Genomic DNA, 16111 nt, shown 5'->3' with positions numbered 1-16111 from the left:
GAATGTTGTAGTTTGATGTCCTAGAAAATGTGTGCAGTTTTCATTCCAAAAAGTGGCATACACCAATATGCCAACCTCCTTGCCTATATTTTATTTCTACATATAAAAATGTAAGTATGTATAAACCTTCCCAAAATACCAAACCATTCTGATTTATTCCATAGCCACCTAACGCCAACAAATGGTAATAGAAGTATATCATTACAGTTGGTACATTTTGTTTTCTCTATCTGCTATTCCATTTGTATGGATCTATGAGGGTTTCCTTTAAGTACACATCTCAATATATTATAGTTTGGGTTGTTATTTATGCATGCCATAACATTTGTATTATTATTTTTCCACTGTGTCTGAAATGGAATATTGGAGAAATAAAAGTTATAGCCTCCCCGTCGGGGAATTCAACCCCGGTCTCCCGCGTGACAGGCGGGGACACTCACCACTATACTAACGAGGCTCAGCTGTGTGCTCTGATTTCTGGTCCAGTCTTGAAAGTGATTTTCAACTAAGAGTTGTTATAATTTCCTTGGGTAATGAAAATGATTGAAATCATTTATACATCAAATTGTTAGTGTACTCTTTCACCATATATCAGATCCATGTCGATTCTTCTGCATCATGAGCTAGGTCAAATGCTTATAGAAATTGCCCCAGCTATCATTTTCTTACTCTACCCATGTCCGATAATCCCTGGACTGAGATGTTCTAGGATTTTACTGTTGATTTGCCAGTGTTTATAGGTATTTCTATGAATTGATTTATGGTTGACCATTTCTGATGCTTGATTGTATATTTAGTAATTCAAGATCCTTTAAAAAGCTCAAATGAATTTAGCAAAACCCATTACCCCTTATCAACTTTTTTCTAATTAGAATTTGCTTAGAAATCCTTGAATGGCTAAAAGACTATTATGCTAGAGACCAATGGTAGCTCTGCATGAGGAATATTAAACTCCAAATCTCTTCTGCTAAATTATGCCCAAATTATGTGAATGCTATAAAAATTGATAATTTATTCTATTATTCAGCTACTGTTTCCAACTTAATTAAAAAAAATATATATATGTAAATATTCACTTTTCTTTTAAGGCACCAATAAATATCTATGCGTTTTCTGGATATTCTATACCATACAATTTTAATACATGGGAATCCTGAATATAAAGTCCAATAAATGCTGGATTTGTCATGTTGTACATGTTCTAAGCAATATCTTTTAGATTATAGCTGATATAGGGCCTGATTCAGAGCCGCTTGCTGCTAGTGAGTGCTTGCTCAGAATAAGGGCGTTTTTTTATGTTTTGTATTTGTTTTTTTCTTTCATCAGGCCGCTCGCTAAGCTGTGGGTGACCTCCCACAGCTTTTGCGAGTGGCCTGGAGCCCATTGCGATTATCGTGACCATCAGGCTTGCGAGGAGACCCTGTGGAAGGGTCTGAGCTCTCACAAGCCCGAGTAAACTTCCTGCTCTAATAGAACAGGAAGTCCACTACTGACATCACTAGTGATGTCAGTAGGGCCAACCACAAACACCAGGCATTCCTAAGGGAATGCCTGCATTTGTGCAGCCACCCCCCCCTCCCCGCATACAAAACGCGGTGAGTTATCAATCAACATTGACAGCCGCTCCGTCTTGTAGCTAGACCCATATCGATGGAGCAGCCGTCGCTGGACGGATCTTGCGCATACACACGCCGGAGGCGGCGCATGGGTAGTGGGGGACCGTCGAACCACTTACGAGTGTTGTGCGCTTGCGAGTGTGTCTGAATCAGGCCCATAGTCGTTAGGAAAAATTTTGGGTGCTTGCCAAAGACATGTAAATGAAGTGCTTGTTAAAAAATAAAATCCATTCTACTAACCATTGCAAAATGGAATTTGGGTCTTGAGGACTCACCTCATGGAGTTGGGCTTAGACAGCACAAGAAAATTGCTTGAGAAGTTACTTGACCTATACTGTTCTTGAGAATGGGGCCCAGCAATGTGGTCTTTCAATGCTAGAAATGTCAAAATAATTCTGAATGTTGTAGTTTGATGTCCTAGAAAATGTGTGCAGTTTTCATTCCAAAAAGTGGCATACACCAATATGCCAACCTCCTTGCCTATATTTTATTTCTACATATAAAAATGTAAGTATGTATAAACCTTCCCAAAATACCAAACCATTCTGATTTATTCCATAGCCACCTAACGCCAACAAATGGTAATAGAAGTATATCATTACAGTTGGTACATTTTGTTTTCTCTATCTGCTATTCCATTTGTATGGATCTATGAGGGTTTCCTTTACGTACACATCTCAATATATTATAGTTTGGGTTGTTATTTATGCATGCCATAACATTTGTATTATTATTTTTCCACTGTGTCTGAAATGGAATATTGGAGAAATAAAAGTTATAGCCTCCCCGTCGGGAAATTGAACCCCGGTCTCCCGCGTGACAGGCGGGGATACTCACCACTATACTAACGAGGATCAGCTGTGTGCTGTGATTTCTGGTCCAGTCCAGAAAAGTGATTTTCAACTAAGAGTTGTTATAATTTCCTTGGGTAATGAAAATGATTGAAATCATTTATACATCAATTTGTTAGTGTACTCTTTCACCATATATCAGATCCATGTCGATTCTTCTGCATCATGAGCTAGGTCAAATGCTTATAGAAATTGCCCGAGCTATCATTTTCTTACTCTACCCATGTCCGATAATCCCTGGACTGAGAGATTCTAGGATTTTACTGTTGATTTGCCAGTGTTTATAGGTATTTCTATGAATTGATTTATGGTTGACCATTTCTGATGCTTGATTGTATATTTAGTAGGGATGTGCAGGCTCGGATAGGTTCGAGTTTGCACGTGGAGTTCGGATTTTTCCCTCCAAAAAAACGGAACTCAGAACGAGGCAAAACGTCATCTTACATGGACGAACATCATCATTCCTGGTCTTTTGTCCAGGAATGATGATGTTCGTCCATGTAAGATGACGTTTTGCCTCGTTCTGAGTTCCGTTTTTTTGGAGGGAAAAATCCGAACTCCACGTGCAAACTCGAACCTATCCGAGCCTGCACATCCCTAATATTTAGTAATTCAAGATCCTTTAAAAAGCTCAAATGAATTTAGCAAAACCCATTACCCCTTATCAACTTTTTTCTAATTAGAATTTGCTTAGAAATCCTTGAATGGCTAAAAGACTATTATGCTAGAGACCAATGGTAGCTCTGCATGAGGAATATTAAACTCCAAATCTCTTCTGCTAAATTATGCCCAAATTATGTGAATGCTATAAAAATTGATAATTTATTCTATTATTCAGCTACTGTTTCCAACTTAATTAAAAAAAATATATATATGTAAATATTCACTTTTCTTTTAAGGCACCAATAAATATCTATGCGTTTTCTGGATATTGTATACCATACAATTTTAATACATGGGAATCCTGAATATAAAGTCCAATAAATGCTGGATTTGTCATGTTGTACATGTTCTAAGCAATATCTTTTAGATTATAGCTGATATAGGGCCTGATTCAGAGCCGCTTGCTGCTAATGAGTGCTTGCTCAGAATAAGGGCGTTTTTTTATGTTTTGTATTTGTTTTTTTCTTTCATCAGGCCGCTCGCTAAGCTGTGGGTGACCTCCCACAGCTTTTGCGAGTGGCCTGGAGCCCATTGCGATTATCGTGACCATCAGGCTTGCGAGGAGACCCTGTGGAAGGGTCTGAGCTCTCACAAGCCGGAGTAAACTTCCTGCTCTAATAGAACAGGAAGTCCACTACTGACATCACTAGTGATGTCAGTAGGGCCAACCACAAACACCAGGCATTCCTAAGGGAATGCCTGCATTTGTGCAGCCACCCCCCCCTCCCCGCATACAAAACGCGGTGAGTTATCAATCAACATTGACAGCCGCTCCGTCTTGTAGCTAGACCCATATCGATGGAGCAGCCGTCGCTGGACGGATCTTGTGCATGCACACGCCGGAGGCGGCGCATGGGTAGTGGGGGACCGTCGAACCACTTACGAGTGTTGTGCGCTTGCGAGTGTGTCTGAATCAGGCCCATAGTCCTTAGGAAAATTTTTGGGTGCTTGCCAAAGACATGTAAATGAAGTGCTTGTTAAAAAATAAAATCCATTCTACTAACCATTGCAAAATGGAATTTGGGTCTTGAGGACCCACCTCATGGAGTTGGGCTTAGACAGCACAAGAAAATTGCTTGAGAAGTTACTTGACCTATACTGTTCTTGAGAATGGGGCCCAGCAATGTGGTCTTTCAATGCTAGAAATGTCAAAATAATTCTGAATGTTGTAGTTTGATGTCCTAGAAAATGTGTGCAGTTTTCATTCCAAAAAGTGGCATACACCAATATGCCAACCTCCTTGCCTATATTTTATTTCTACATATAAAAATGTAAGTATGTATAAACCTTCCCAAAATACCAAACCATTCTGATTTATTCCATAGCCACCTAACGCCAACAAATGGTAATAGAAGTATATCATTACAGTTGGTACATTTTGTTTTCTCTATCTGCTATTCCATTTGTATGGATCTATGAGGGTTTCCTTTAAGTACACATCTCAATATATTATAGTTTGGGTTGTTATTTATGCATGCCATAACATTTGTATTATTATTTTTCCACTGTGTCTGAAATGGAATATTGGAGAAATAAAAGTTATAGCCTCCCCGTCGGGGAATTCAACCCCGGTCTCCCGCGTGACAGGCGGGGACACTCACCACTATACTAACGAGGCTCAGCTGTGTGCTCTGATTTCTGGTCCAGTCTTGAAAGTGATTTTCAACTAAGAGTTGTTATAATTTCCTTGGGTAATGAAAATGATTGAAATCATTTATACATCAAATTGTTAGTGTACTCTTTCACCATATATCAGATCCATGTCGATTCTTCTGCATCATGAGCTAGGTCAAATGCTTATAGAAATTGCCCCAGCTATCATTTTCTTACTCTACCCATGTCCGATAATCCCTGGACTGAGATGTTCTAGGATTTTACTGTTGATTTGCCAGTGTTTATAGGTATTTCTATGAATTGATTTATGGTTGACCATTTCTGATGCTTGATTGTATATTTAGTAATTCAAGATCCTTTAAAAAGCTCAAATGAATTTAGCAAAACCCATTACCCCTTATCAACTTTTTTCTAATTAGAATTTGCTTAGAAATCCTTGAATGGCTAAAAGACTATTATGCTAGAGACCAATGGTAGCTCTGCATGAGGAATATTAAACTCCAAATCTCTTCTGCTAAATTATGCCCAAATTATGTGAATGCTATAAAAATTGATAATTTATTCTATTATTCAGCTACTGTTTCCAACTTAATTAAAAAAAATATATATATGTAAATATTCACTTTTCTTTTAAGGCACCAATAAATATCTATGCGTTTTCTGGATATTCTATACCATACAATTTTAATACATGGGAATCCTGAATATAAAGTCCAATAAATGCTGGATTTGTCATGTTGTACATGTTCTAAGCAATATCTTTTAGATTATAGCTGATATAGGGCCTGATTCAGAGCCGCTTGCTGCTAGTGAGTGCTTGCTCAGAATAAGGGCGTTTTTTTATGTTTTGTATTTGTTTTTTTCTTTCATCAGGCCGCTCGCTAAGCTGTGGGTGACCTCCCACAGCTTTTGCGAGTGGCCTGGAGCCCATTGCGATTATCGTGACCATCAGGCTTGCGAGGAGACCCTGTGGAAGGGTCTGAGCTCTCACAAGCCCGAGTAAACTTCCTGCTCTAATAGAACAGGAAGTCCACTACTGACATCACTAGTGATGTCAGTAGGGCCAACCACAAACACCAGGCATTCCTAAGGGAATGCCTGCATTTGTGCAGCCACCCCCCCCTCCCCGCATACAAAACGCGGTGAGTTATCAATCAACATTGACAGCCGCTCCGTCTTGTAGCTAGACCCATATCGATGGAGCAGCCGTCGCTGGACGGATCTTGCGCATACACACGCCGGAGGCGGCGCATGGGTAGTGGGGGACCGTCGAACCACTTACGAGTGTTGTGCGCTTGCGAGTGTGTCTGAATCAGGCCCATAGTCGTTAGGAAAAATTTTGGGTGCTTGCCAAAGACATGTAAATGAAGTGCTTGTTAAAAAATAAAATCCATTCTACTAACCATTGCAAAATGGAATTTGGGTCTTGAGGACTCACCTCATGGAGTTGGGCTTAGACAGCACAAGAAAATTGCTTGAGAAGTTACTTGACCTATACTGTTCTTGAGAATGGGGCCCAGCAATGTGGTCTTTCAATGCTAGAAATGTCAAAATAATTCTGAATGTTGTAGTTTGATGTCCTAGAAAATGTGTGCAGTTTTCATTCCAAAAAGTGGCATACACCAATATGCCAACCTCCTTGCCTATATTTTATTTCTACATATAAAAATGTAAGTATGTATAAACCTTCCCAAAATACCAAACCATTCTGATTTATTCCATAGCCACCTAACGCCAACAAATGATAATAGAAGTATATCATTACAGTTGGTACATTTTGTTTTCTCTATCTGCTATTCCATTTGTATGGATCTATGAGGGTTTCCTTTACGTACACATCTCAATATATTATAGTTTGGGTTGTTATTTATGCATGCCATAACATTTGTATTATTATTTTTCCACTGTGTCTGAAATGGAATATTGGAGAAATAAAAGTTATAGCCTCCCCGTCGGGAAATTGAACCCCGGTCTCCCGCGTGACAGGCGGGGATACTCACCACTATACTAACGAGGATCAGCTGTGTGCTGTGATTTCTGGTCCAGTCCAGAAAAGTGATTTTCAACTAAGAGTTGTTATAATTTCCTTGGGTAATGAAAATGATTGAAATCATTTATACATCAATTTGTTAGTGTACTCTTTCACCATATATCAGATCCATGTCGATTCTTCTGCATCATGAGCTAGGTCAAATGCTTATAGAAATTGCCCGAGCTATCATTTTCTTACTCTACCCATGTCCGATAATCCCTGGACTGAGAGATTCTAGGATTTTACTGTTGATTTGCCAGTGTTTATAGGTATTTCTATGAATTGATTTATGGTTGACCATTTCTGATGCTTGATTGTATATTTAGTAGGGATGTGCAGGCTCGGATAGGTTCGAGTTTGCACGTGGAGTTCGGATTTTTCCCTCCAAAAAAACGGAACTCAGAACGAGGCAAAACGTCATCTTACATGGACGAACATCATCATTCCTGGTCTTTTGTCCAGGAATGATGATGTTCGTCCATGTAAGATGACGTTTTGCCTCGTTCTGAGTTCCGTTTTTTTGGAGGGAAAAATCCGAACTCCACGTGCAAACTCGAACCTATCCGAGCCTGCACATCCCTAATATTTAGTAATTCAAGATCCTTTAAAAAGCTCAAATGAATTTAGCAAAACCCATTACCCCTTATCAACTTTTTTCTAATTAGAATTTGCTTAGAAATCCTTGAATGGCTAAAAGACTATTATGCTAGAGACCAATGGTAGCTCTGCATGAGGAATATTAAACTCCAAATCTCTTCTGCTAAATTATGCCCAAATTATGTGAATGCTATAAAAATTGATAATTTATTCTATTATTCAGCTACTGTTTCCAACTTAATTAAAAAAAATATATATATGTAAATATTCACTTTTCTTTTAAGGCACCAATAAATATCTATGCGTTTTCTGGATATTGTATACCATACAATTTTAATACATGGGAATCCTGAATATAAAGTCCAATAAATGCTGGATTTGTCATGTTGTACATGTTCTAAGCAATATCTTTTAGATTATAGCTGATATAGGGCCTGATTCAGAGCCGCTTGCTGCTAATGAGTGCTTGCTCAGAATAAGGGCGTTTTTTTATGTTTTGTATTTGTTTTTTTCTTTCATCAGGCCGCTCGCTAAGCTGTGGGTGACCTCCCACAGCTTTTGCGAGTGGCCTGGAGCCCATTGCGATTATCGTGACCATCAGGCTTGCGAGGAGACCCTGTGGAAGGGTCTGAGCTCTCACAAGCCGGAGTAAACTTCCTGCTCTAATAGAACAGGAAGTCCACTACTGACATCACTAGTGATGTCAGTAGGGCCAACCACAAACACCAGGCATTCCTAAGGGAATGCCTGCATTTGTGCAGCCACCCCCCCCTCCCCGCATACAAAACGCGGTGAGTTATCAATCAACATTGACAGCCGCTCCGTCTTGTAGCTAGACCCATATCGATGGAGCAGCCGTCGCTGGACGGATCTTGTGCATGCACACGCCGGAGGCGGCGCATGGGTAGTGGGGGACCGTCGAACCACTTACGAGTGTTGTGCGCTTGCGAGTGTGTCTGAATCAGGCCCATAGTCGTTAGGAAAAATTTTGGGTGCTTGCCAAAGACATGTAAATGAAGTGCTTGTTAAAAAATAAAATCCATTCTACTAACCATTGCAAAATGGAATTTGGGTCTTGAGGACTCACCTCATGGAGTTGGGCTTAGACAGCACAAGAAAATTGCTTGAGAAGTTACTTGACCTATACTGTTCTTGAGAATGGGGCCCAGCAATGTGGTCTTTCAATGCTAGAAATGTCAAAATAATTCTGAATGTTGTAGTTTGATGTCCTAGAAAATGTGTGCAGTTTTCATTCCAAAAAGTGGCATACACCAATATGCCAACCTCCTTGCCTATATTTTATTTCTACATATAAAAATGTAAGTATGTATAAACCTTCCCAAAATACCAAACCATTCTGATTTATTCCATAGCCACCTAACGCCAACAAATGGTAATAGAAGTATATCATTACAGTTGGTACATTTTGTTTTCTCTATCTGCTATTCCATTTGTATGGATCTATGAAGGTTTCCTTTACGTACACATCTCAATATATTATAGTTTGGGTTGTTATTTATGCATGCCATAACATTTGTATTATTATTTTTCCACTGTGTCTGAAATGGAATATTGGAGAAATAAAAGTTATAGCCTCCCCGTCGGGAAATTGAACCCCGGTCTCCCGCGTGACAGGCGGGGATACTCACCACTATACTAACGAGGATCAGCTGTGTGCTGTGATTTCTGGTCCAGTCCAGAAAAGTGATTTTCAACTAAGAGTTGTTATAATTTCCTTGGGTAATGAAAATGATTGAAATCATTTATACATCAATTTGTTAGTGTACTCTTTCACCATATATCAGATCCATGTCGATTCTTCTGCATCATGAGCTAGGTCAAATGCTTATAGAAATTGCCCGAGCTATCATTTTCTTACTCTACCCATGTCCGATAATCCCTGGACTGAGAGATTCTAGGATTTTACTGTTGATTTGCCAGTGTTTATAGGTATTTCTATGAATTGATTTATGGTTGACCATTTCTGATGCTTGATTGTATATTTAGTAGGGATGTGCAGGCTCGGATAGGTTCGAGTTTGCACGTGGAGTTCGGATTTTTCCCTCCAAAAAAACGGAACTCAGAACGAGGCAAAACGTCATCTTACATGGACGAACATCATCATTCCTGGTCTTTTGTCCAGGAATGATGATGTTCGTCCATGTAAGATGACGTTTTGCCTCGTTCTGAGTTCCGTTTTTTTGGAGGGAAAAATCCGAACTCCACGTGCAAACTCGAACCTATCCGAGCCTGCACATCCCTAATATTTAGTAATTCAAGATCCTTTAAAAAGCTCAAATGAATTTAGCAAAACCCATTACCCCTTATCAACTTTTTTCTAATTAGAATTTGCTTAGAAATCCTTGAATGGCTAAAAGACTATTATGCTAGAGACCAATGGTAGCTCTGCATGAGGAATATTAAACTCCAAATCTCTTCTGCTAAATTATGCCCAAATTATGTGAATGCTATAAAAATTGATAATTTATTCTATTATTCAGCTACTGTTTCCAACTTAATTAAAAAAAATATATATATGTAAATATTCACTTTTCTTTTAAGGCACCAATAAATATCTATGCGTTTTCTGGATATTGTATACCATACAATTTTAATACATGGGAATCCTGAATATAAAGTCCAATAAATGCTGGATTTGTCATGTTGTACATGTTCTAAGCAATATCTTTTAGATTATAGCTGATATAGGGCCTGATTCAGAGCCGCTTGCTGCTAATGAGTGCTTGCTCAGAATAAGGGCGTTTTTTTATGTTTTGTATTTGTTTTTTTCTTTCATCAGGCCGCTTGCTAAGCTGTCGGTGACTACCCACAGCTTTTGCGAGTGGCCTGGAGCCCATCGCGATTATCGTGACCATCAGGCTTGCGAGGAGACCCTGTGGAAGGGTCTGAGCTCTCACAAGCCCGAGTAAACTTCCTGCTCTAATAGAACAGGAAGTCCACTACTGACATCACTAGTGATGTCAGTAGGGCCACCCACAAACACCAGGCGTTCCTAAGGGAATGCCTGCATTTGTTCAGCCACCGCCCCCTCCCCACATACAAAACGCGGTGAGTTATCAATCAACATTGACAGCCGCTCCGTCTTGTAGCTAGACCCATATCGATGGAGCAGCCGTCGCTGGACGGATCTTGCGCATGCACACGCCGGAGGCAGCGCATGGGTAGTGGGGGACCGTCGAACCACTTACGAGTGTTGTGCGCTTGCGAGTGTGTCTGAATCAGGCCCATAGTCCTTAGGAAAATTTTTGGGTGCTTGCCAAAGACATGTAAATGAAGTGCTTGTTAAAAAATAAAATCCATTCTACTAACCATTGCAAAATGGAATTTGGGTCTTGAGGACCCACTTCATGGAGTTGGGCTTAGACAGCACAAGAAAATTGCTTGAGAAGTTACTTGACCTATACTGTTCTTGAGAATGGGGCCCAGCAATGTGGTCTTTCAATGCTAGAAATGTCAAAATAATTCTGAATGTTGTAGTTTGATGTCCTAGAAAATGTGTGCAGTTTTCATTCCAAAAAGTGGCATACACCAATATGCCAACCTCCTTGCCTATATTTTATTTCTACATATAAAAATGTAAGTATGTATAAACCTTCCCAAAATACCAAACCATTCTGATTTATTCCATAGCCACCTAACGCCAACAAATGGTAATAGAAGTATATCATTACAGTTGGTACATTTTGTTTTCTCTATCTGCTATTCCATTTGTATGGATCTATGAGGGTTTCCTTTAAGTACACATCTCAATATATTATAGTTTGGGTTGTTATTTATGCATGCCATAACATTTGTATTATTATTTTTCCACTGTGTCTGAAATGGAATATTGGAGAAATAAAAGTTATAGCCTCCCCGTCGGGGAATTCAACCCCGGTCTCCCGCGTGACAGGCGGGGACACTCACCACTATACTAACGAGGCTCAGCTGTGTGCTCTGATTTCTGGTCCAGTCTTGAAAGTGATTTTCAACTAAGAGTTGTTATAATTTCCTTGGGTAATGAAAATGATTGAAATCATTTATACATCAAATTGTTAGTGTACTCTTTCACCATATATCAGATCCATGTCGATTCTTCTGCATCATGAGCTAGGTCAAATGCTTATAGAAATTGCCCCAGCTATCATTTTCTTACTCTACCCATGTCCGATAATCCCTGGACTGAGATGTTCTAGGATTTTACTGTTGATTTGCCAGTGTTTATAGGTATTTCTATGAATTGATTTATGGTTGACCATTTCTGATGCTTGATTGTATATTTAGTAATTCAAGATCCTTTAAAAAGCTCAAATGAATTTAGCAAAACCCATTACCCCTTATCAACTTTTTTCTAATTAGAATTTGCTTAGAAATCCTTGAATGGCTAAAAGACTATTATGCTAGAGACCAATGGTAGCTCTGCATGAGGAATATTAAACTCCAAATCTCTTCTGCTAAATTATGCCCAAATTATGTGAATGCTATAAAAATTGATAATTTATTCTATTATTCAGCTACTGTTTCCAACTTAATTAAAAAATATATATATATGTAAATATTCACTTTTCTTTTAAGGCACCAATAAATATCTATGCGTTTTCTGGATATTCTATACCATACAATTTTAATACATGGGAATCCTGAATATAAAGTCCAATAAATGCTGGATTTGTCATGTTGTACATGTTCTAAGCAATATCTTTTAGATTATAGCTGATATAGGGCCTGATTCAGAGCCGCTTGCTGCTAGTGAGTGCTTGCTCAGAATAAGGGCGTTTTTTTATGTTTTGTATTTGTTTTTTTCTTTCATCAGGCCGCTTGCTAAGCTGTCAGTGACTACCCACAGCTTTTGCGAGTGGCCTGGAGCCCATCGCGATTATCGTGACCATCAGGCTTGCGAGGAGACCCTGTGGAAGGGTCTGAGCTCTCACAAGCCCGAGTAAACTTCCTGCTCTAATAGAACAGGAAGTCCACTACTGACATCACTAGTGATGTCAGTAGGGCCACCCACAAACACCAGGCGTTCCTAAGGGAATGCCTGCATTTGTGCAGCCACCGCCCCCTCCCCACATACAAAACGCGGTGAGTTATCAATCAACATTGACAGCCGCTCCGTCTTGTAGCTAGACCCATATCGATGGAGCAGCCGTCGCTGGACGGATCTTGCGCATGCACACGCCGGAGGCGGCGCATGGGTAGTGGGGGACCGTTGAACCACTTACGAGTGTTGTGCGCTTGCGAGTGTGTCTGAATCAGGCCCATAGTCCTTAGGAAAATTTTTGGGTGCTTGCCAAAGACATGTAAATGAAGTGCTTGTTAAAAAATAAAATCCATTCTACTAACCATTGCAAAATGGAATTTGGGTCTTGAGGACCCACCTCATGGAGTTGGGCTTAGACAGCACAAGAAAATTGCTTGAGAAGTTACTTGACCTATACTGCTCTTGAGAATGGGGCCTAGCAATGTGGTCTTTTAATGCTAGAAATGTCAAAATAATTCTGAATGTTGTAGTTTGATGTCCTAGAAAATGTGTACAGTTTTCATTCCAAAAAGTGGCATACACCAATATGCCAACCTCCTTGCCTATATTTTATTTCTACTTATAAAAATGTAAGTATGTATAAACCTTCCCAAATTAAGAAACCATTCTGATTTATTCCATAGCCACCTAACACCAACAAATGGTAATAGAAGTATATCATTACAGTTGGTACATTTTGTTTTCTCTATCTGCTATTCCATTTGTATGGATCTATGAGGGTTTCCTTTAAGTACACATCTCAATATATTATAGTTTGGGTTGTTATTTATGCATGCCATAACATTTGTATTATTATTTTTCCACTGTGTCTGAAATGGAATATTGGAGAAATAAAAGTTATAGCCTCCCCGTCGGGAAATTGAACCCCGGTCTCCCGTGTGACAGGAGGGGATACTCACCACTATACTAACGAGGATCAGCTGTGTGCTGTGATTTCTGGTCCAGTCCAGAAAAGTGATTTTCAACTAAGAGTTGTTATAATTTCCTTGGGTAATGAAAATGATTGAAATCATTTATACATCAATTTGTTAGTGTACTCTTTCACCATATATCAGATCCATGTCGATTCTTCTGCATCATGAGCTAGGTCAAATGCTTATAGAAATTGCCCCAGCTATCATTTTCTTACTCTACCCATGTCCGATAATCCCTGGACTGAGAGATTCTAGGATTTTACTGTTGATTTGCCAGTGTTTATAGGTATTTCTATGAATTGATTTATGGTTGACCATTTCTGATGCTTGATTGTATATTTAGTAATTCAAGATCCTTTAAAAAGCTCAAATGAATTTAGCAAAACCCATTATCCCTTATCAACTTTTTTCTAATTAGAATTTGCTTAGAAATCCTTGAATGGCTAAAAGACTATTATGCTAGAGACCAGTGGTAGCTCTGCATGAGGAATATTAAACTCCAAATCTCTTCTGCTAAATTATACCCAAATTATGTGAATGCTATAAAAATTGATAATTAATTCTATTATTCAGCTACTGTTTCCAACTTAATTAAAAAATATATATATATGTATATATTCACTCTTCTTTTAAGGCACCAATAAATATCTATGCATCTTCTGGATATTCTATACCATACAATTTTAATACATGGGAATCCTGAATATAAAGTCCAATAAATGCTGGATTTGCCATGTTGTACATGTTCTAAGCAATATCTTTTAGATTATAGCTGATATAGGGCCTGATTCAGAGCCGCTTGCTGCTAGTGAGTGCTTGCTCAGAACAAGGGCGGTTTTTTATGTTTTGTATTTGCTTTTTTCTTTCATCAGGCCACTCGCTAAGCTGTGGGTGACCTCCCACAGCTTTTGCGAGTGGCCTGGAGCCCATCGCGATTATCGTGACCATCAGGCTTGCGAGGAGACCCTGTGGAAGGGTCTGAGCTCTCACAAGCCCGAGTAAACTTCCTGCTCTAATAGAACAGGAAGTCCACTACTGACATCACTAGTGATGTCAGTAGGGCCAACCACAAACCAGGCGTTCCTAAGGGAATGCCTGCATTTGTGCAGCCACCGCCCCCTCCCCACATACAAAATGCGGTGAGTTATCAATCAACATTGACAGCCGCTCCGTCTTGTAGCTAGACCCATATCGATGGAGCAGCCGTCGCTGGACGGATCTTGGGCATGCCCACGCCGGAGGCGGCGCATGGGTAGTGGGGGACCGTTGATCCACTTATGAGTGTTGTGCGCTTGCGAGTGTGTCTGAATCAGGCCCATAGTCCTTAGGAAAATTTTTGGGTGCTTGCCAAAGACATGTAAATGAAGTGCTTGTTAAAAAATAAAATCCATTCTACTAACCATTGCAAAATGGAATTTGGGTCTTGAGGACCCACCTCATGGAGTTGGGCTTAGACAGCACAAGAAAATTGATTGAGAAGTTACTTGACCCATACTGTTCTTGAGAATGGGGCCCAACAATGTTGTCTTTCAATACTAGAAATGTCAAAATAATTCTGAATGTTGTAGTTTGATGTCCTAGAAAATGTGTGCAGTTTTCATTCCAAAAAGTGGCATACACCAATATGCCAACCTCCTTGCCTATATTTTATTTCTACATATTAAAATGTAAGTATGTATAAACCTTCCCAAAATACCAAACCATTCTGATATATTCCATAGCCACCTAACGCCAACAAATGGTAATAGAAGTATATCATTACAGTTGGTACATTTTGTTTTCTCTATCTGCTATTCCATTTGTATGGATCTATGAGGGTTTCCTTTAAGTACACATCTCAATATATTATAGTTTGGGTTGTTATTTATGCATGCCATAACATTTGTATTATTATTTTTCCACTGTGTCTGAAATGGAATATTGGAGAAATAAAAGTTATAGCCTCCCCGTCGGGGAATTGAACCCCGGTCTCCCACGTGACAGGCGGGGATACTCACCACTATACTAACGAGGATCAGCTGTGGGCTGTGATTTCTGGTCCAGTCCAGAAAAGTGATTTTCAACTAAGAGTTGTTATAATTTCCTTGGGTAATGAAAATGATTGAAATCATTTATACATCAATTTGTTAGTGTACTCTTTCACCATATATCAGATCCATGTTGATTCTTCTGCATCATGAGCTAGGTCAAATGCTTATAGAAATTGCCCCAGCTATCATTTTCTTACTCTACCCATGTCCGATAATCCCTGGACTGAGATGTTCTAGGATTTTACTGTTGATTTGCCAGTGTTTATAGGTATTTCTATGAATTGATTTATGGTTGACCATTTCTGATGCTTGATTGTATATTTAGTAATTCAAGATCCTTTAAAAAGCTCAAAAGAATTTAGCAAAACCCATTACCCCTTATCAACTTTTTTCTAATTAGAATTTGCTTAGAAATCCTGGAATGGCTAAAAAGACTATTATGCTAGAGACCAATGGTAGCTCTGCATGAGGAATATTAAACTCCAAATCTCTTCTGCTAAATTATGCCCAAATTATGTGAATGCTATAAAAATTGATAATTTATTCTATTATTCAGCTACTGTTTCCAACTTAATTAAAAAAAAAATATATATATATATATATATATATTCACTCTTCTTTAAAGGCACCAATAAATATCTATGCATTTTCTGGATATTCTATACCATACAATTTTAATACATGGGAATCCTGAATATAAAGTCCAATAAATGCTGGATTTGCCATGTTGTACATGTTCTAAGCAATATCTTT

At 39.0% G+C, this 16111-nt stretch overlaps 4 non-coding genes across 4 annotated transcripts; all 4 read right to left on the bottom strand.

Moving 5' to 3' along the window:
- Positions 1-2398: 2398 nt before the first annotated feature.
- Positions 2399-2470, bottom strand: TRNAD-GUC (transfer RNA aspartic acid (anticodon GUC)). The gene has a single exon. It is a non-coding gene; the product is annotated as a tRNA-Asp (tRNA).
- Positions 2471-6689: 4219 nt separating this feature from the next.
- Positions 6690-6761, bottom strand: TRNAD-GUC (transfer RNA aspartic acid (anticodon GUC)). The gene has a single exon. It is a non-coding gene; the product is annotated as a tRNA-Asp (tRNA).
- A 2206-nt stretch (positions 6762-8967) lies between these two features.
- On the bottom strand, positions 8968-9039 carry TRNAD-GUC (transfer RNA aspartic acid (anticodon GUC)). The gene has a single exon. It is a non-coding gene; the product is annotated as a tRNA-Asp (tRNA).
- A 6231-nt stretch (positions 9040-15270) lies between these two features.
- Positions 15271-15342, bottom strand: TRNAD-GUC (transfer RNA aspartic acid (anticodon GUC)). Its single transcript has one exon. It is a non-coding gene; the product is annotated as a tRNA-Asp (tRNA).
- Between the last annotated feature and the right edge of the window lie 769 nt (positions 15343-16111).

Source organism: Taudactylus pleione, unplaced genomic scaffold, assembly GCF_031769625.1.
Source record: "Taudactylus pleione unplaced genomic scaffold, aTauple2 ptg000282l, whole genome shotgun sequence".
Lineage (NCBI taxonomy): Eukaryota > Metazoa > Chordata > Amphibia > Anura > Myobatrachidae > Taudactylus > Taudactylus pleione.
Note: the sequence above shows the minus strand (reverse complement) of the source record. Positions and strands in the feature narration are given on the sequence as shown.